Below are 21,427 nucleotides of genomic sequence, written 5' to 3'. Positions count from 1 at the left end.
ATATTAAATAAAGAGGATTAAAAGGACACTTAGCACTGAGTAATATATAGAATTGTTGAATTGTATTTTACACTTGAAACTTATATAAACACTGTATGTTAAATATACTTCAATAAATAAATGAGAAATTTAAAATATAGAAGGAAGCAAGTCGTAATAATCTCAGCTTCCTAACACATCAGTCATTAGGTTTGTATATTATATCTATATAGAAGGAAGCAAGTCATAATAATCTCAGCTTCCTAACACATCAGTCATTAGGTTTGTATATTATATCTATACATATGTTTATATCATAGTAAAAATATCATATTAAGAATTAGTTATATTTTTAGCATTTTGCGAATTGTTATCATAATTTTGTTGCATAATGATTAATCAAATAAAGGTACTATAATTTGCTCAAGGCTAAATTCATATGTCACTATCCTAAGGTTAATTTCATATGCCACTATTATAAAAAAAAATCCAGTGGTGACTATATTGTATATTTATCTATATCTAACTTTTAACTTATTTTCTCAACATAAATTCCATCCTTTTGTTCTAAAATAACAGTGCTGTCTTTAATTGTGATTGGATCAGTTTAAAACATTAGTAGAGGGTTCATAATTTATGTCTACAAGTACCACTGAGTGTCCCATCATTTAATATGTTTAGCAGTGAAAATAGGTCTCCAAGGTCCCATCTCGCTTTACCTACCCATGAGTCTACTGAGTTTCATTGGTTCTAAGACAAAACCATTTCTAGGCTAAAAGTATAAATTAGTTCCATAGGAAACCTTCTAATTTTATGAGTTACATCAACAAGAAAAAATGGAATTCACCTTACAAAAATATACTACTCATGCTAGAATGTCTTTAAAATGTAAGGTAGTCATGTTTGCAAACAATTGTGGCAACATGTCCAAACAATTTACATTTAAAGGAAAAATTATAGCATTTCTCTAGAAATACCAATAGGAAAACAGAGTTTGTTTTAGAGTAGGATTAGTGGCAATTGCTAACCATGAGGATGGGACAAATAGGATATCTGAAATGTGTCTAATGATAATATTGCCTCTGCTGTTTGCAGCTTAAATTTAGGTGAATTTTAAAATACTGAGGAATTATAAAAACAATGCATATTAGAATTATGCATTGAAATACATAGTATGTATCCAGATGAACACATTTATACCTACTCTTCTACAAATAGATACAAAAAGGTTCATATGTCCAGAAAGATAACCTAATTAATAGCTAGGATTTTTAAACTTAAAGTGCCTGGGTGAGCTTCCAACTTTGGCTTGGGTTATGATCTCACAGTGAGTTCAAGCCCCACATCGGGCTCACTGCTGTCAGCATGGAGCCTGCTTAGAATACTCTGTCCCTGTCTCTCTCTGCCCCTCTCCTGCTTACACTCTCTCAAAAATAAACACTAAAACAAATTAAAAAAATAAACTCAAAGCATTAATTTTACCTGAAATTTTATCTGATATATCCATCAGTGTTTATAGAATAAGCAGCTATTATTCCACCCAAGCAATTTTTGATAGAACATGACTAAGTATATCCTTCATTAAAAAAATACAACATGAATTTCCTTTTGACAATGTGAATCATATTTGATTGAAAGGTACATATTGGGTTCTGTTGTAGGCCTTGTTTTTAAATTTATGGTGAAGTACTACTAAATATTGTACAAGATTAGCCTTATAAAATTCAAATTTAATATGCTATTTTATTACTGAGTTTGTGTTTAGAGAGAATTTTTTAAAAAGGACTGGGGATGGATAAAGGCAACTCTATTTGCCCTTCCACTACTGGCATTTGACTGCACTATTATAATGCATTCACTCATTCATTCAGCAATAATAGCAATAAAAAGTATGTATTTGGAAAGAGAGAGAGATGGAAAGAGGGAGACAGGGAGAGAAATAGAGATTCTGCGGATACTTTGTTGAAAAAATGAGGCATGGCCTCTGCTTACATTGAGCTTAAAATCTAGTTAGATGAAACAGTTAAATGCAAATGTGTCTCTGTGATGAGTGCTGCAAGGAAAATAAAACAGGGTAAGATGATAGTGGTTATGGTGTGAGGGTTGAGTCTGGTAACACAGAAAGAATATTCAGGGATGACCTGAGGTCTTGAAATTTTAAGAAAGATTGACTTAATAATTCAGTTATAAGAATATCGGGGGGGGGGGGACATGTTCCATAGGAAACATCAAGTACAAAGACACTGGGGAAGAAATGAGCATAGATTATGCAAAAAATAGAAAAAAAATCCAGTGTTACTAGAGCATAAAGAAGATGAGGCAGAATGGCAAAAGTAGGGAATCAAATGTCAGTCTTTGCATGCTGTAGTAGGCATTTTGATTGACCTTCCAAGTATATCAAGGTATATGACATATTATCAGAACAAGAATTGTGGTTTCCTAACAGATTATAGTACTACTTTATAGTTATTGCAGTGAAGTCCATATTATGCTGGCATACTTGTATTATTATATTAACGGGATTATTGAATTAAGATTACACATAGAAATCTTTTTCATTTATCAAGGCCTTACTATGTGCAAGTTAAAATACTAAGCATTATGTATATATTTCATTAAGTCATCACAACAGGCTTACTGTAATAGGAATTTATTGTTATTCCCTCGCCCTTTTACCACAGATGAAAAAACTGTAGAAGTTTAATGACTTGCTCAAAGTCATACTAATAAGACATGGATCCTGGATTCTACCAGAATTCTAACTGACTCCATGAATATCACATAGTTTGTACAAGATTTTGCATCCTGAGTATGTCAAGGTCTGAGTAAGTTGCCAGTGATGTTATTCAGCTGATACATTGGTAGCAGTAATATTAATAAATTCAGTGAGCAAGACTTCTTCTAAGTGCTTTATATGTATTAACTCATTGAAGCCTTACAACAACTTTATGAGGCAGGTGTTATTGTAATCTCCACTTTGCAGATGAGGATACTGAAGCACAGAGAAGTTAAGGAATTCACTTTACTTCAAAAAACTAGTAAAGTGGCAGTGCAAGTATTTGAAGCTAGTAATGATGCTAGACCTTATGTCCTTAACACAACTATTCTTCAAATACTTCTTGAATGCAAACATTAAGGTAAATTTCAAGGCAGCAAGTGAGGCTAATAAACCAAATATTGCTTTGATCTTTTGGGCCAGTTTTCAGAGCAAAGAAAGTAATACCTGGAAGACTCTTAACAAAGAATGAAGACTTTCTGGGGACCACTGCCCTAAAAAAGCACCAGAGCTAAACAACTATGCCCACATTGTTTTTCTACAGATATGTAATTGGCATTTTAGGAGAATGATTTCCTTTACAATTGTTTTTTTATGCCATTTTTCTTGTTTCCTTTTATCTTCTCTTTTCTTTTTCCTTCCTTCCTCCTTCTCTCCTTCCCATCTTTGTCCCTCCCTCCCTTCCTTCTTTTTTCAGCTCTTTCTGATATAGTGTAGTGTTTAGCATCCCTGACTTCTGGGCTCTAAATGACAATAGCACTGCCCCTCTGCCCCCTCCATTCATCTTGACAACTAAAAAGATTTTCAGCAAATTCCAGGGGAAAAAATTGTCAAAGAAATGTTTTTGCTTGTTTATACCTGATGGAAGGCCATTTAAAAAAAAATGTTTCTTCATTTTTGAGAGACAGAGTGTGAGCCAGGGAGGGGCAGAGAGAGAGGGAGGCACATAATCCAAAGCAGGCTCTAGGCTCTGAGCTGCCAGTACAGAGCCCAACATGAGGCTCGAACTCACGAACCATGAGATAGTGACCTGAGCCGAAGCTGGACACTTAACTGACTGAGCCACCCAGGAGCCCTTGAAAAGGCATTTTTATCTACTAGGGTAGAAGGGACTTAATAATCATTGAATATCAGCTATATCCCAAACACACATTGTCCTAGGTTATATTTATATGTGTATATACACATCTTTCAAATTTTTATAGTAGTTTTATAACATTGTAAAGTAGGGATATTATCTTCAAGTTGCATATAAGAAAATTGAGAATCAGAGATAATTTACCCAGAGTCTTACAGTGGTAGAGGAGGGAACTTTAACCACAGTCTGAATAACAGAGGTGCCTGGGTGGCTCAGTGGTTAAGTGTCTGACTCTTGGCTTGGGCTCAGGTCATGAGGTCACAGTGGTGGGATCGAGCCCCACATCAGGCTCTGCATTAGTCATGGAGCCCGTTTAAGATTGTCTCTCCCTCCCCTTCTGAACCTACTTCGCTGGTGCTCTCTCTCTAAAAAATAAATAAATGAAAATAAATAAATAAAAAAGGTCTGAATAACAAAGGCACTGCATCACAATGCCTGAACATGTGCAATGGCTATCACTCTGCTTCAGCTGTCTGGTCATACCAAGACCCCTTGATATTTATCCTAGGTATAGTTTTCCCTTTCAGATGAGTTTTAAGAATGAAGAATGTGGTTTCCATCTTCTTAACACATGGCTAAGTGTTTCATTTGAGAAATACATCTTTAGAAGGCTCTGGCTGGTCAGAGATTGCATTTTCATCTTTAGTAGGTGAATTATTCTTGAGTTCCCATCTTTTCCAGATCAAGAATTCAACACAGGGCCAAGGATTCTGAGGAACTAGTCTCAAAAAAAGTCTATGAAACATTCATCTCTAGAAATTTTAGAAAAGAAAATTGTTTTCTACTTTCCCAGATGGCATGACATTTTGATGCCAGGCATGTAACTAGATTAACTAAAATAAATATATTTTTCTGACCATATGATTAGCTAACAAAAAAATAGAGAAAGTAAATTGCTATGTGTTAAAAAATGTCATTTTTTATCTGATACATCTTCCCAATGAACAACTTTTCTGTTAATTTAGATGTCAATTGAACATATTTTCAACTTCATTAGCTAGGAGCTAGCAATAGACTGAGCTATAAGACATTTTGTTTACTTTTAAGAGTAGAATGTTAAATAACGTGATTATTATAGTAATAAAATCATTTTTTTGAGGTCTAAAAATGAAAAACCAAAAGGCTAGCATTTAAAAAATAATAAACTACAGAAAACAATCTAATTTTTTTTCAATGTTCTTTCATACTGATATCATACTCTTAGTCTGCAAATAAGAAACTTTCCTATATTGGCATTGTTTTTATGTTAAGAACCAGTGACTTTGAAGTGTGTACTATTTCTTGATACATATCTCTCATTAATAAGTTTGATTATTTAATGTTCTACCTTTGAAACTCAATCTTATTTGATCATCAATAATAATGATGTCAGGATAATTATGACAATGCTGTAGATTATTTAACTTATGTTGCATAGCTCTTTTATAATGCTTATAAATACTTCCAGATTGATTTCCAAAAAAGTACCAATTTATCCTCCATTTATCTTCGTTCTTGCCAACATTAACATTATGTATTAAAAAAAAAAAACCTCTGTCAATGCAATAGAGAAAATTGTATTTTATATTCATAGTTGCATTTCTTTGATGTCTTGTCAACTTTGTACAGTAGACTATTTTTTAAGTTTATTTATTTATTTTGAGAGGGAGAGAGAGAGAGAGCAGAAGAGGGGCAGAGAGAGAGGCAGAGAGAGAATTCCAAGCAGGCTTCTTGCTGTCAGCACACAGCCCCATGCAGGACTCAAACTCATAAGCCATGAGATCATGACCTGAACTGAAATCAAGAGTCAGAAGCTCAACAGACTGAGCCACCCAGAAGCCCTGTAAAGTGTAATATTTCAAGTATGTTGAATGGTCTCTTATTTTAGGAATTATATTTTCATGTCTCTAGCCCATTTTGCCCTATTTAGGAATGTTTTTCTCTTATTTAGTATAAGAAATTTATTTATATTAAACATATTAACTTATTTTCCATCATATACACACAATGCAAACTATTTCCCCATTTAGTTCATTAACTTTATTTTTTGTTAATGGCGGGTGTTTATTTTAAAATACACAATGTTCTAATTTGAATGTAGTCAAAGGGACTCCTGGGTAGCTCGGTTGCTTAAGCATCTGACTTCGGCTCAGGTCATGATCTCACAGTTTGTGAGTTTGAGCCCCACATCAGGCTCTGTATTGACAGCTGGAGCCTGGAGACTTCTTTGGATTCTGTGTCTTCCTCTCTCTCTGCCCCTCCCCTGCTTGCACTCTGTCTCTCTCTCTCAAAAATAAACATTAAAATTTGCATGTAGCCAAATATATCAACATTTTCAATGTTGTTATTGATGAGGGACCATAAGGCAAGTTGAGGGCCAAGCACAAGCTAGAACAACCCGCCCCCCAACCCCAGGTGGGATGTATGTGATATTCCTCAGGCACTCCTGGCTGCCCAAGAACAAAGGAGAGGGAAAAAAAAATGGTTGACAGATAGAGATCACAGTCATGCAGGAAATGAGTCTCCATCAGTTTACAAATACCTTAGTAAATTACAAGAAAAAGGCAATCTTCTCAATAGCCTAATCTCAAGAAATCTATGGACTCAGTTTCCTGGAGCCTTAATATCACCTTCCCCTCCATAGTGATGTGGGGAACAACGGCAAGAAGGAAATGGCAGGTAAAACTAAATTTCTTTATAATCTTCAGCTCATTGACAAGTATTTAAGGCAAATACCAGTAAAATGTATCTCCAGGAACCCCCTACAGACCTAATGTTAATGCCTTACTAGAGGGAAAACAACCTGAGCATAACAATAGCATGGCCCCTGGCATATTATGAGTTCTCTTTAGCATATCAAAGTCCTTCTGGAGGCTTTCCTTTTGACTTTACCTTCACCAACTCCATAGTATATAATCAGTCACTCTTCACAGCCCCAGTGCAGCTCTTTCTGCCCATGGGTCCTGTCTGGTGCTTTAATAAAATCACCTTTTTGCACCAAAGACGTCTTCAAGAATTCTTTCTTGGCCATAGGCTCTGGACCCGCCAACATCACCCCAAAACCTCATCATTATCATTCTATATTTATACCATTTTATTTTAATTATTGTAGCTGAATTTTATTAACTGATGGTAAAATTGTTCATAATTCTGCTTTTTTGCTTACTGATTCCTCCATCTAAATGATGGCATTGCTTTGCCATCTTTTTTTTAAGAAGGAAGGAGGAAGGGAAGATATTTTGACTATAATTTTATTATGTGCATAATTTTGAGAATTGTGTACCTAAAACATTCACTCTTACCACTTTTCTCTCAATAAATTTACATCTCTTTTTATCTATTTCATTATTAAAACTATTTTTAAGTTCATGCAAATATAGGTACCCTACATTTTCAGTTACAATGATTCCAAGATAATTTATATTTATATTAATGTTGTTACTGCCAATAAAATATGTGTGTGTGTTTTTGCTTCCCAACATTTATATCTTTTAAATATTTTATCACTGTGCACCTAGTCCTAGAGTGATATGCTGAGCAAAGTTTTGATAGCTGCCATCCATATCTTATTCCTCATTTTCTTTTTAGTTTCTGTTTTTATTTTTATTTTTTAACTTGTTTTATTTTTTATTTATTTAAATTTACATCCAAATTAGTTAGCATATAGTGCAACAATGATTTCAGGAGTAGATTCCTTAGTACCCCTTACTGATTTAGCCCATCCCCCCTCCCACAACCCCTCCAGTAACTCTTTGCTCTCCATATTTATGAGTCTTTTCTGCTTTCTCCTGCTCCGTTTTTTTATGATTTTTGTTTCCCTTCCCTTATGTTCATCTGTTTTGTCTCTTAAAGTCCTTGCTTTTTAGTTTTTTTTGATTGTTTCCTTCTCTGTGCAGAAGCTTTTTATTTTGATGAGGTCCCAATAGTTCATTTTTGCTTTTGTTTCGCTTGCCTTTGGAGATGTGTTGAGTAAGAATTTGTTGTGGCCAAGGTCAAAGAGGGTTTTGGAAGGCCAGTCACTTCTTTTGTGTAATGAAAGAAAATAAGGAATGTATATTGTCACTAAAGCCAATAGAGACAAGTATTCTAATGGAATGGTTAAATTGTCAAATATTTTTATTACACTAGTTATTTCTTTTCACTTTGCTAGCTCTTCCTTAAGTACCCAATCCCACAACAATGGTGAACCTTAATCTTGAATTCCAGGGACTTCAAACTCCCTTTTCTTTTCTTTTTTCTTTTCTTTTTTTTTTCTTTTCTTTTCTTTTCTTTTCTTTTCTTTCCTTTTCTTTTCTTTTCTCATCTTAAACCTCTCCTCTTTTTAAGTAACCTTACTCATCTATCCATTGATAACTTGTAAATTCAAAACTATAATCTAGAATTTACACCAGAGCTATAGGCATATATACAACTTTGTACTTGACCTCTCCACTTGGACAACTAATGGACAAGACATTGCCAAAACAACTTTATTGATTTCCTAATCACCAACCTGCTCTTTTCTCCGTATTCCCCATCTCAGTAAATGGAATTATCATCTTCATAGTTGCTCCAACTCAAAATCTCAAATAACTTTTATTCATCCCTTTCCTCAGCAAGTTCTATACTATCTATATCCAGAACATATCTCAAACCAGTCTACCTTTCATCTCCACTAATACTACATGAGAATAAGACATCATCATCGTTTGCACGGACTACTATAATAGCTTCCTCCTGATCTTCCTGTTTCTTCCACTCTTATCTCCTTGCAATCTATTCTTTAGAGAGCAACTAAGGTGATGTTTTTATGTATAAATTAAATCGTTGGATTTTTCTCCTTAAAAGCCTTCAATGCTTTCCCAATTTCTATTTTTTTACATAGCTGAAGACAAAATTTTGTTATTTTTTTTTTTTGCAAACACTTGTTCTTTTTAAAAATTTTAAGTCCAGGATAGTTAACATACAGTGTTTCAGTATAAAATATAGTGATTCAACAATTCCATACATCTCCCAGTGCTCATCACAATAAGTGCACTCCTTAATCCCTTTCATCTATTTCACCCATCCTTCCACTTATCTTTACTCTGGTAACCATCATTTTGTTCTCAAAAGTCAAGTCTGTTTCTTGGCTAGAGCTACACTACCCTATGATTCAGTAATTGCACTACTGGGTATTTACCCCAGAATTACAAAAACACTAATTCAAAGGGATACACGCACCCTTATGTTTATAGCAGCATTATTTACAATTGCCAAATTATGGAAGCAGCCTAAGTGTCCATCAATAGATGAATGGATAAAGAAGATATGATATATATCTAGTATTCAGCCATAAAAAGAATGAAATCTTGCAATTTGCAAGGACATGGATGTAACTAAAGAGTATAATGCTGAGTGAAATAAATCAGAGAAAGACAAATAGCATGTGATTTCATTGATATGTAGAATTTAAGAAACAAAACAAATGAGCAATTGGAAAGAAAGAGAAGGCAAGAGACAGAGCCATTATTCTTAGAATAAAATCTAAACTACTCCTTGCAGCCTGGAAGACTTTATGTGGTTTAACTCCTGCCTACTTCTCTAGTCTCATCTGATGCTTCTCTTCCTTTTGTTCATCTTGTTTTCATCTCAAGGTCATTTTCTGTTCTCTAACGTTATGAAGCTTTTCCCTGGCTTCTTCTCATTCTTTCAAGTCTCAGATTAAATATTATCAAAGTTGTCTTTCCCAACTGACTTATTGATTCTATTGCTCCCCATGTCTATACACACTGTTATATTATCCCAATTATTTCCCTCATGGCTCTTAACACAATTTTGGCTGGTGTTTTTATTTATGGGTTTACAAGTTTAAGGCCTGTTTCACCACAAGGAAGTAAACCCCATGAATGCAGGATTATCTGTATTTCTCACTTCGGTATTTCAAGTGCCTTGTATTGTGTTTTGCTGTTCAATAAATATTTGCAAAGCACAAGACAATGGTCAAAAGCATGGGCTAAGTCAAATGATTGGTTCTATCACTTACTAGGTATGTGATTTAGTCAAGTCACTTAACCTCTCTGAGACTATTACTTCATCTGTAAAATAAAAAAAATAGTGTTTATTTCACATTATTATGGAAATCAAATACTTAGCATCAAAATTTGGACATAATTTACATTCAATAAATATTAGCTATTTTTAATGTTTATTTATTTATTTATTTATTCATTTATTTATTTATTTTTGAGAAGAGAGAGAGAGAGAGCATGGCCATGTTTGAGCAGGGAAGGGGCAGAGAGAGGGAGACAGAGAATCCAAGGAGTCTCCATGCTTTCAGCTCAGAGCCTGGTGCAGGGCTTGAACTCACAAACCATGAACTCATGACCTGAGCCAAAGTCAGATGCTTAACCAACTGAGCCATCCAGGTGCCCTGAAATGTTAGCTATTTAAACAAATATTTATTTGTTTGTTTTGAGAGAGGGAGAGAGAGACAGAGAGAATCCCAAGCAGGCTCCATGCTGTCAGCACAGAGCTCCATGCATGGCTAATACTCAGTAGCTGTGAGATTGTGACCTGAGCCAAAATCAAGAGTTGGATGCCTTAACTGACTGAGCCACTCAGATGCCCCATTATTAGCTATTTTTAATTGAATTACTAAATAACAACTAACCAGTAATTGTGGATTTTGCTCATGTACCATCTTGGACATCTACTGTGGTGGAGTCCCTCCTTAAGGAATGTGGTGGAAGCCTTCTCAGAACAAAGGAAAGCAAAGTGCAACGTGGCCCAATCAACTCCTATACACGTATGCATCACTCTGACATAACTCTGTAACTTGGACTGTGTCCGTCCAGACTATGTGTCACCATATACGGGAGACAAAGAAATACAAATTGTATAAAAGGCTACACCTTACTGCACTTGGGGCTCTGCCTTTTTGGGGTCTTAACCCATGAGCCCATGCTGGCATGAATAAAGCTGTTTTATAGCAAGAAGAGACTCAATGTCCCATCTCTCTGTGTGAGACTCCTGCTACATTTCTTGGGGGCTTGCTTCTGGGATTTGGAGATCGTGCATTTCCACCTCCTTTGTCACTGGGGTGCAAACCTTAGAACACCAGGAGAAGTGACCTTGCCTGGCGCCAGCAGACCGCTTGATCTGTAGGAGACTAGCCCCTCCTGGCATGCAGGGGTGAGGGCCCTGGATGCACAACAGAACCCAGTGAGGCCCAGGAGCCAGCTCAGGGAGCACTGCCCATCAGATTGGTAAGAACCTGGGTTCATTTTGATAGACCTGCCCCTACGAGGAAGAAGGGGAACCTGATTACCTCCCAGAGTTGCCCAAGTAGTTCCATAAGGAATAAGGAATGAGGGGTGCCTGGGTGGCTCAGTCAGTTAAGTGTTCGACTTCAGCTCAGGTCATGATCTTGCAGTTCATGGGTTTGAGCCCCACATCAGGCTCTGTGCTGACACCTAGAGCCTGCTTCAGATTCTGTGTCTCCCTCTCTCTCTGCCCCTCCCCCACTCGTGCTGTCTCTATCTCAAAAATAAATAAACATTAACAATTTTTTTTTAAAGGAATAAAGAATGAAACTGCAACTCTAAGGCACTGGGCACTGGGCAGCGGGTTGGTGTCACTGTGTGACTGTGTGTGAATGAGATGGACAGTGGAAAGGTTCTGGTTACTTTAAATGTATGTGGGGGCTCCTCCCTCATTCATTTCCTGGGTCAATGACTATGATGATTAGAGCCAACTGTCTCTAGTTAGTCTACCTCCCAATGGAGACTTTAAGGTATATTCCCAAGCAGCTGCTAAAACTTTTTTTGTTTTAGGAAATTCCCTGTCTTCTCTAGCCCGACATGGTGCCTAACTCCACTTGGTAGAAAAATCTTCATCTACTAATCTGTCCTACCGGACAGGCTTTAGGACCAGGAGACTTCTTTCTCTGCCCTCTGGCCTTTTATCTGCCTCCAGGCCTGCTGGTGGCCCCTCACCTCTTCTGTCTTCCCCTCCCCATCTGTTTCTGCACCACTTTGGGTGTGGCCTGCATAACTTGTTCCTATACCTCAGTGCCTCAGGCACCATCTGCTCTCCTCCCACCCTCAAAGTCAAAGAGTGAAGAGCACCCCCTTGGATTGCCCACTTCAGATTCCCCACTAGTGTTCCAGGTAAAAACTAATAATGGGGAACAAATTGATTGACTTTAAGTGGGCGTGGGTGGAACATATTTGTATTTACTAATTTAAGTTTATTGGTTTAATTAAGATACACATGTCTTTAGAGTTATCAGCATTAAATATGAAACTTATTCTACCTGCGTTTGCTAAGGTCAAATAAGTTCATGTTGTCTCTGTTGCAATCTGTTAGCAAAAAGATGACTTAAGGGGCGCCTGGGTGGCGCAGTCGGTTAAGCGTCCGACTTCAGCCAGGTCACGATCTCGCGGTCCGTGAGTTCGAGCCCCGCGTCAGGCTCTGGGCTGATGGCTCAGAGCCTGGAGCCTGTTTCCGATTCTGTGTCTCCCTGTCTCTCTGCCCCTCCCCCGTTCATGCTCTGTCTCTCTCTGTCCCAAAAATAAATAAACGTTGAAAAAAAAAAAAATTTTTAAAAAAAGATGACTTAAAATAATGATTAATTTTGCCTGTCTCAAAGTTCTCAAGGCTAATTGTTAAGATAGCTTTCAGTTTTGATAGCCTAAAACTTTAAAGGTTTGCTTGTATAATAAATGGAATTGAATTCATTGGACATCTAGGTCTTTTCCAAATAGAATGGAATACTAAAACATTAATTACTAAATATAAGTTTATGCTTTTGGCTTCTTACAGCAGAAAAAAAAGCAACTAAGGATATTTAGATCTGTTAATAAAAACATGCTTTATACTAATGGATTCATAAGTTTGCCATCTAAAATATATTCTTATGTAACAGATAGTTCACAATTGGTTACTACTTAGTTTTCACTGGAGATGAAGGTTTCTAAGAGTTAAAATTCTGCTAAATGTAATTAAGACTGATAAAAATAAGGAAAGTAACTCTATATGTAGAAAAGTAGGAGATATGTAAGAAAGATATAAGGAATGGGAATACTTTTTGTTGAAGGTGATAGAAAGTAATTTTGTCCCAAACGAGACTGGTTGTTTAGAGAGAAGGGGCTTAGGTCAAAATCTGAAAGGAAAGGAAAGTTGTAGAAGGTTTGTGAAGGGAAATCTTTGGAAAGAAATTTTGTGGTCAGGATGGACTAAGGTTAAAATGAATGGATTTTAAAAGTACACTTGTATAAGATTAAAATTCTGCTCTACTCTCTGTTAAAAATGCAAAGTTTTCTTGGATTGTTAGTATGCTTTTGATTGAAAAAAAGAGGTAAACAAAGGTTTTTTTTCCCTTTTGTCTGCCTAAAAAGATGGGAAAAAATATGATTTTACCAAAAGGGCAAGACAGCAGGATGGCACACCCTTTTGAAATTTTTTACACAACACTTGGTTGAAATTGCCCATCCTTTGATCCAAAGGCTGGGGAGTTGGTGATGATGTCCTTGATGCCAGCCTCTAAATGCTCCACATTTGTGTTGTTTCTGTTTAGAAAAGTAATGGATGTCTTTGCCATATAAAGGATAGATGATTATGATATATAAAAGGATTTAACTGAAATGCATAGGAGCCATTTTGCTATGCTTAGCCCAGTATATGCCAATTTGTAACAACCTAGATACTCTAAAATGGATATTCACATGGCTGGAACATATTTATATGGGTACTGCTGAAAAAAGCAAGGGAATAGACATTGACTTTGGCCCTTTTAACCCCCTTGACAACCAATTTTATCCTTACAAAAATGGTTTTCACCAGGCTTTTAAAACATATTTGTAAAGACGATTACTGTTGGGCCAAAATAAAATTAGTGCATCCTTCTACAACCAGGGAAGTCTTGCTTGGTCACAGTAGATACCCCCAAAGTCCAGCAGGTGGAAAATGGAGGGATAGGAGAAATCAAGGAAGACAAGGTCAGCTCTCAGAGGGAGGGTCAAGCCTGGATAAGAACGACTACTCCCAGCACATGGTGAGACTTACAAAGCTTCTGGCTGCCAGCCAAATTGCAGGGCCAGGAGATGAGGCTTCTCCTGGCTAACTATTAGGGTCTGGAGATGAGGTTTCTCCTGGCCAGCTATAGCAAATTAAGATAAGGGACACCTCTTCCCCCTTTTTTTCCTGTAGATGTGTAATTCCCCAACCAAGGCCAATACTCCTTTGGGGTGCATTCTGAAAAATTGGGATGATTTTGATCCATAAACTCTGAGAAAAAAACAACTGATTAATTATCATGGGGCTGGAGGTCTTTTAGGGAATTTCCACTTTCTTACTGGGGCCCAGGTAATTCCATTCCAAGATCCTAATTGGGGCTATGACCATCCCATTAAGAAATGGTATTGCCACCACTTCCAAGCTTGTGCTTTAGAGAAATTAAGGAGGTTTAAGGTTAAACCTTTAAATTATGCTAAATTAGCCACTATTTTACAAACACAGAATGAGAGCCTGATGGCCTTCCTGGAGAGGTTGAGGGAGGCTCTCATTAAATATATAGCTATCTCCCCTGATACCCTTAAGGCTGAGATGACTTTAACGGACAAATTGTCACCCAATCAGCCATAGATATTCAGAGGAAATGCAAAAATTGGCTGTTGGCCTGGGAAGGACCATGGAGGAGCTCTTACAAGCTGCCAATCGGGTATATTACAACAGAGATTAAAAAAAAAAAAAAAAAAAAAAAAGGAAAGTAGGCTTAAAATCTGAAGCCTTAGTCGTGGCCTTATGCACTATGTCAGACCAGACTTCCCGAGGTCCTGGCACAAAATGCCACCTATGTGGCCAGACAGGGCCCTGGAAATGAGACTGCCCTCAGAAGGGACAACAGAACTCAAAGCCCTATAAGCCATGCCTGTTATGTGGAGACAATCACTGGAAGTCTGAATGCCCTCAGGACCTCTATCTGCATGGGCTCAGATGACCAGTGTCCCTGAAAGGGACTGATGGAGCCTGGAGCACTTCAGGGTGGCTCGCTGGAAACAACTGTCTATTGGAAGCCTGGAGCTTCTGGTAACTCTGGGAAACACAGGTTACTAAAAGGCCGGTTGATTTCCTTCTTGATACTGTAGCCACCTTTTCTGTCCTCCTTTCCACTCCAAGCCAACCATCCAAATGCAGCATAATGATTAGAGGCATCTCCAGAAAACTTACAACTAAATTTTTCTCTCAGCCCCTGGGATGCACATGGGGAAAACTAATTTTTTCTTATTTGTTCTTGATAATACAAGAGAGCCTTACTCTCTTGCTAGGAAGGGACAATATAACTAAATTAGAGACTATAGTGCTACTCACTCCAGGACAGATAAACAATTGTGTAAGTTTTGGGGAATTACTGGATATTGTAGGCTGTAGATACCAGGATTCATGAAAATAGCTTGCCTGCTGTATCAATTATTAAGGGAGACTCAATCCCAAATTCTGTCCCAAGAAAATAAACTGGGGTCTGACTCATGGACACTTTCTCCAGCCCTCGGGATGGTTATAAACAGAGCAGGGGCAGTTACTATTACCTAGCTCACAGAGCTAAAATATCATTAAAGCACTGCATCAGGCCTTTCATTTAGGAAGGGATAAAACTTATTAAATTACTGAAAGGATGTTTACTGGGAAAATTTGTCAAGGACAGTTCAGCAAGTAATATCAGCCCGTGAAGTATGTCTTAGAAACAATCCTGTCAACCACAGACTTGCTCTCCCAGGCAATCAAGGAACTGGAGGCTATCCAGGGAAGACTGACAATTAGGTTTCACTCATATGCCAAGGTCAAAGAAATTCCAACATCTGTTGGTATGGCTTGATACTTTTACTAGTTGGGTAGAGGCCTTCCCCTATAAAAAAAAAAAGAGGAAAATGCACAAGAAGTAATGAAAGTTCTGCTTTATAAAATAATACCCAGGTTCAGTTTACCTAAAAATTTGCAAGTTAATAATGGTAAATAGCTACCTTGACTCTTTCTCTGGTAGGACTCCCAGCTCTCGAAAAAGTTTGACATCTCGAAATAAAGCAAACTTTTGCTTATACCCAGCAAAACTCTAAATAACACCTCATAAACATTAGATGCTTTAAATAACAAAACAAATAAATAAGGTTAGGGCTGGCCTCTTGGAGAATAGAGCCAGCATTGATTATTTACTCCTCCTCCATCATCTGGGTTATGAGAGATTCCCTGACGTGTTGTTTCAATATAACTGGTAATTCTCACAGAGTCTTAAAACTGATAGGTGACATTCAGGCATAATTGGACAATCTCCTGGATTATTTGACTGGTCTGGGAACTGGGAACATTATCTTAAGATGCCATCTTTTTGGTCAATATAATCCTTAGTTTGTGTTTTCCTCTTTGTGTCTGCTGATGTTTGTGCCACCTCATGCTTGCCAGCCTTCCTGTAGAACCATACCGTGGACCACTCAACCAACCCTTGGGTAGATTCTAACTGCTGTACCCCCCACACCATCCCTTAGCATGAAAAAGCCAGAACAGTCATTGTCCCTGTTCTCTAACGGCAGTTAGGGGCCCTATTCCAGGAGTAGGAATGCATAGGGAAAGGCTTAACATTAGGCAGGGAGAAAGAGATAAGGAACCTTCAGGGAGGCAAACTGCAGCTGCAAGTGGGAGGCTGAAGCAGACAGGGTTCTTCCCTTATGAAATCCTTTATGGGTGCCTCCCCATTATCAAGGGCATAAAGGGGGATCTAAATGAGATACACAATTTAACCCTAAGGCAACAGATGTGACCTTGGCTCTACCCTAACCACCTTTCACCATTGGGTTAGGGAGCGATTACCTGTGAGTCTGACCACAGACTTTAAACCATGACATACTTTAAACCATGACATACTATATAGTCGAAGGAGTGGAAGGTCCAACTCCTAAAACACCATTGGAGGGGCCCATTCACTGTCATTTTGTCCACCCCTACTGCAGTAAAGGTAGCCAAAGTGGGTCCCTGGACTCACCACAGCAGAGTGAAGCTGGCATCTCGAAACTGGGAGTGCATTCCTGATCCATCAACGCTGTGCAAGCTGATCATATGGAAGGAGCAATCTACAACTCCAGAGGTTCTGGGAGACTGTAGCCCTGCTTTAGTCCCTCTGGAAACTGACCAATCTATGCACAGCAGAAGCTTGAAGAATCGATGGTCCAGTGGAACATATAGACTGTCCTTATTTTCTATATCTCTTTCCTTACTTACTCTGATGCACTGTAAACTTACAGTTTCTCACTGTTAGTGTGATTCTTGCTCTACTTTTTGCCATAGGATTGGCAGAGGCTGCCCCGGCCAGCTGGAAGTGTGGTGAGAGGTTTCTGTTAGCACACACCTTCCTTTTGTGGATAAGCTGCTTCGTTGGTATTGGTTGCTTCTAATCTAGACCCCTTCTGTAGACGTCGAGTCCTCATAATGTGACCCATGTGTTTGCATGACCAGGTCAGGCCAGGGAGTCGCTTGGACCTTACTTGGGTATACCCGCATCTCATGCCAAGGAAAGATCCTGGGGACCTGCATACACAATAAGACCACCTATCCTATCTGCCAACAAGAGAGTCAATACACTTGTTTTGGCCCACAGTACTCCCCAATGGAGGAATGGCTAAAAGTCCAGAGTCACTGGCCCACTGGCATGGGCCAACTAATTAACAAAATTCAAATTACCAATCCAAACCAGCTGGTGTCTATATTCCTTAATGTATGTATAGCCATAGACGAAAAATCTGTTTCTAGCCCTAGCAGAGATTATAGCCCAAACTCTAAAGGTCTCTTCTTGTTATGTATGTGGGGGAACCAACATGGAGGATAAATGGCCATAGGAGGCTAGAGAATTAGATCCCTGTGAACCTTATAATCGAACAGAATACCCCAGTCCTACTACCAGGGTTTGGCTCCTCAAAACTTCACTTATCGGGGAAAACTGACTTGCTCAGTGGGGAATAAAGTTCACCATCCCTGTTGGAAGCTTAACATGCCTAGGCCAAAGATTTTATAACTCAACTGCCCAGGAAACCCAATGGTGGGGGTCCCCAGATCACCTAGAGGCAGATTCCCACCCCTTGTCTAACTTCTTTCATCTCCAAGGGGCCTGAGACAATGTTGATGCAGCCATCGAATGGCAGGCCCCAGATGGACTGTACTGGATATGTGGAAGGGCAGCCTATACAGTACTTCCCTCAGGCTGGTCAGAGTCATGTGTGCTGGGAACTATTCATCTGTCTTTCTTCCTTCCCTCACTTGCCATAGGGAAACATTTGGGAGTCCAAGTGTATGGGAACAGGGAGACTCAAAGGAAATGACATGCCCTACATATTGGCAATTGGAAAAATAAAGAATGGCCTCCCATATAATCCAATATTATGGCCCTGCCACCTGGGCAAAGCAAGGGTTCTGGGGCTACCACACTCTCATTTACATGCTAAACCGCATAATCAGACTGCAAACAGTTGTGGAAATTATAACCAATAAAATTGCCAGGGCTCTTAACTTACTAGCCAAGCAACAAACCAAAATGTGCAATGCTCTCTATCAGAATCCCTTGGCCTTAGATTACTTGCTTGTTTCTGAGGGAGGAGTTTGTGTAAAGTTTAACCTAAACAACAGCTGCCTACAGATAGATGATGAAGAAAAAGTCATTGACGAAATCACAGAGCAAATAAAAAAAAAGGTTACTCATGTCCCAGTCCAGAACTGGGAAGGTTGGAACCCCAAGGAATTATTTGGAGGATGGTTTTCAACTCTCGGGGATTCAAAACCTTCATAGATATTATTCTCTTGATTTAGGGAGCTTGCTTAATCCTACCTTGCCTCACTCCCCTGGTCATACGATCTGTCTCCAGCCTTATTGAGGCAATGGTTGAAAGGAAAATGGCCATGCATGTGATGATGTCATGAAAATATTAACCTCTAAACCAAGATGATTCTCTTTGACCCAAAATAAGAGAGTCCGAGCATCAAAGGGGTGAACGTGGTGGAGCCCCTCCCTAAGGAATGTGGTGGAGGCCTTCTCAGATCAAAGGAAAGCAACGTGCAATGTGGCCCAATCAACTCCTATACACGTAGGCATAACTCTAACACAACTCTGTAACTTGGGCTGTGTCCAATCAGACTATATGTTTCACCATATATGGGAAACAAAGAAGTAGAAATTTCATAAATGGCTACCCTTCGCTGTGCTCTGGGCTCAGCCTTTTTGGGGTCTTAGCCTACTGAGCCCATGCCAGCACAAATAAAGCTGCTTCCTAGAAGGAAGAGCCTCAGTGTCCCGTCTCTCTGTGAGAGAATCCTGCTATACTACATTGTCTTCCTGGAAAATGTCATTCATACTCATGGCTTCAATTTCTATGTATAAACTAATCCTTTCCAATGCTGCATCTCTAACCTTTTCTCCTAGAACTCCAAATTCCAGTTGCATACTTGATATCTCCACTTGAATGCCCCATACTAAACTCAACTAAAAATGTGAATATATGTGAATCTGACTCATCATATTCCCTGCAAAATCTGCTTCTGTACTCTGTATAATGACCATCATACCATTTGCTTTCAAGTAACAACTTTAAATCCAATCTAGAGTTATGTTCTTCCTTGGAAAACCAAGAAGTCCTATCCTATATCCACTATACAGCATCATGTATGGCAAATAATTATATCTGGAAGTTATATACATATATGTACACACACACACACACACACACACACATATCTTCAGCAGAGAGGCAGCTCCTTTGAGATAAGATCCTCTCATGTCACCCAAATTCTCTTCGATGGAGATGAGTGAAGAGTAGCAGAATATGCCACTCTAAAATGTACCATTTTGGTATAAGGATTATTTGAGGTGAAGACAATTGAGAAGAAGCATATAAAAGAAAAGCTCTCTACCCTCTTCCTATATGCCTAAAAGTAGGACATGAATTTGTAAAAGTGCTCTCCCTCTCTACTAGGAAGAACAGAAATTAATTATTGGAGACAATTGTGGACCTTATCAACCCAGAGGCAGTACCAGAGGAATCTATATAACAAACCTTGCTAAATTTCCCCACTTATTTGCCTTCCCATAATTTGCTGCCCCTTGAGACTCAATGTCCTTTTACTTTCTGTCATGTCTCTAAAAATTTATTGTTCTTTTGTTTAGATGTTGAATAGCCCAAGTTCTAACCACCCCATTTGAGGTATTCCATGCATATACAGGATGAACACATTAATAAACTTCTGTTTTTCTCTTGTTAATCTTTCTTTTGTTACTCTAATTTACAGGGCCCCAGCCAGAGATAAAAGATAAGTAGAGGAAAAATGATTTTTTCCTCCCCTACATACCCAAAGGTATGCTCAACCTAGAGTTTTTTAACCTTTTGACATGTGGCATTAATAATTAGAATTTAGAGAAAAAGATAAACTAGATCAATTGAAGATTCCACTGTTTTCTAGAACTGTCAAGAAGCAATTTGTGTGGAAATACTCCCAAATTAAAGCCTCCTAGAAATATTTAATTCTTTTATTTCCTCTGTAACTATTAGAGTATGCAAGTGAGGTATAAAAACAATTAAAGTAAAAATGATGAGTAAACTAGATCCAGCAAAGAAAACAAGATGGTAAATGAAAGGAGAGCAATTACATCGACAATATTTTCTCTGTTGTGTCTATAGTTTTCATACCACTTCACTGGCAGTAGACATATGACCAAAATAACATTTCGGAACCAATGTTTTTTGTTTTCTTCATGTACATTTTTAGTGAACAAAACATTTAGAGTATGAAATATTATTAATGTTTTGTCATAGCTCTTGACAGCAAAGAACTTAATAATAGTTAAATTTTCAGGCATGGAAAAAATAAATACAGTGCAACTCATTCAGCAGTGATATAAAACTACTGCAGATATAATGTGCTATTGTCGTATTAACTTTCCCAAGAGAACCTGTAAAAAATTCTATGACTAGAACAGATTCCATTACCAAGTCATTGCTAAACATTTTTCCTCCACAGACTATTCCCAGTTTAATCAACTTCTGTGCCTGAGACACAAGCAAGGCCTATAAGGAATAAGGGGACACAAACTTCATAACACATACCTATTCTATGTGAATCAGGTCTTACAGAGATGACGTTAATGAACAATGGTGCCAATAAAGGCATTCATAAATTTCTTCCTTCTCATACTATATCAACTGCTACTTAAAAGGTGTGTGAAAGAAAAAAAACATTCAGCTACTCTATGCCTTTTGATATGAGCATTTAATCTATTTAGATTTAAAGTAACAAATGATAGGTAAGGACTTATTAATGCCATCTTAATTTTTTTCTGCCTGTTTTGTAGCTCCTTTCTTCTTCTCTTGCTATCTTTCTTATGAATTTATCCCGTTGAAAACTCATATCCACACAAAAATCTGTATATAAATGTTTAAAGCAGCTTTATTCACAATTTCCAATACTTGGAAGAAACCAAGATATTATTCAGTAGGTGAATGAACAAACTGTGGTACATCCAGACAATGAAATATTATTCAGCACTAGAAATAAATGAGCTATCA

The sequence above is a fragment of the Lynx canadensis genome, chromosome X (assembly GCF_007474595.2).
Source record: "Lynx canadensis isolate LIC74 chromosome X, mLynCan4.pri.v2, whole genome shotgun sequence".
Classification (NCBI taxonomy): Eukaryota; Metazoa; Chordata; class Mammalia; order Carnivora; family Felidae; genus Lynx; species Lynx canadensis.
This window is presented reverse-complemented; position numbering follows the sequence as displayed.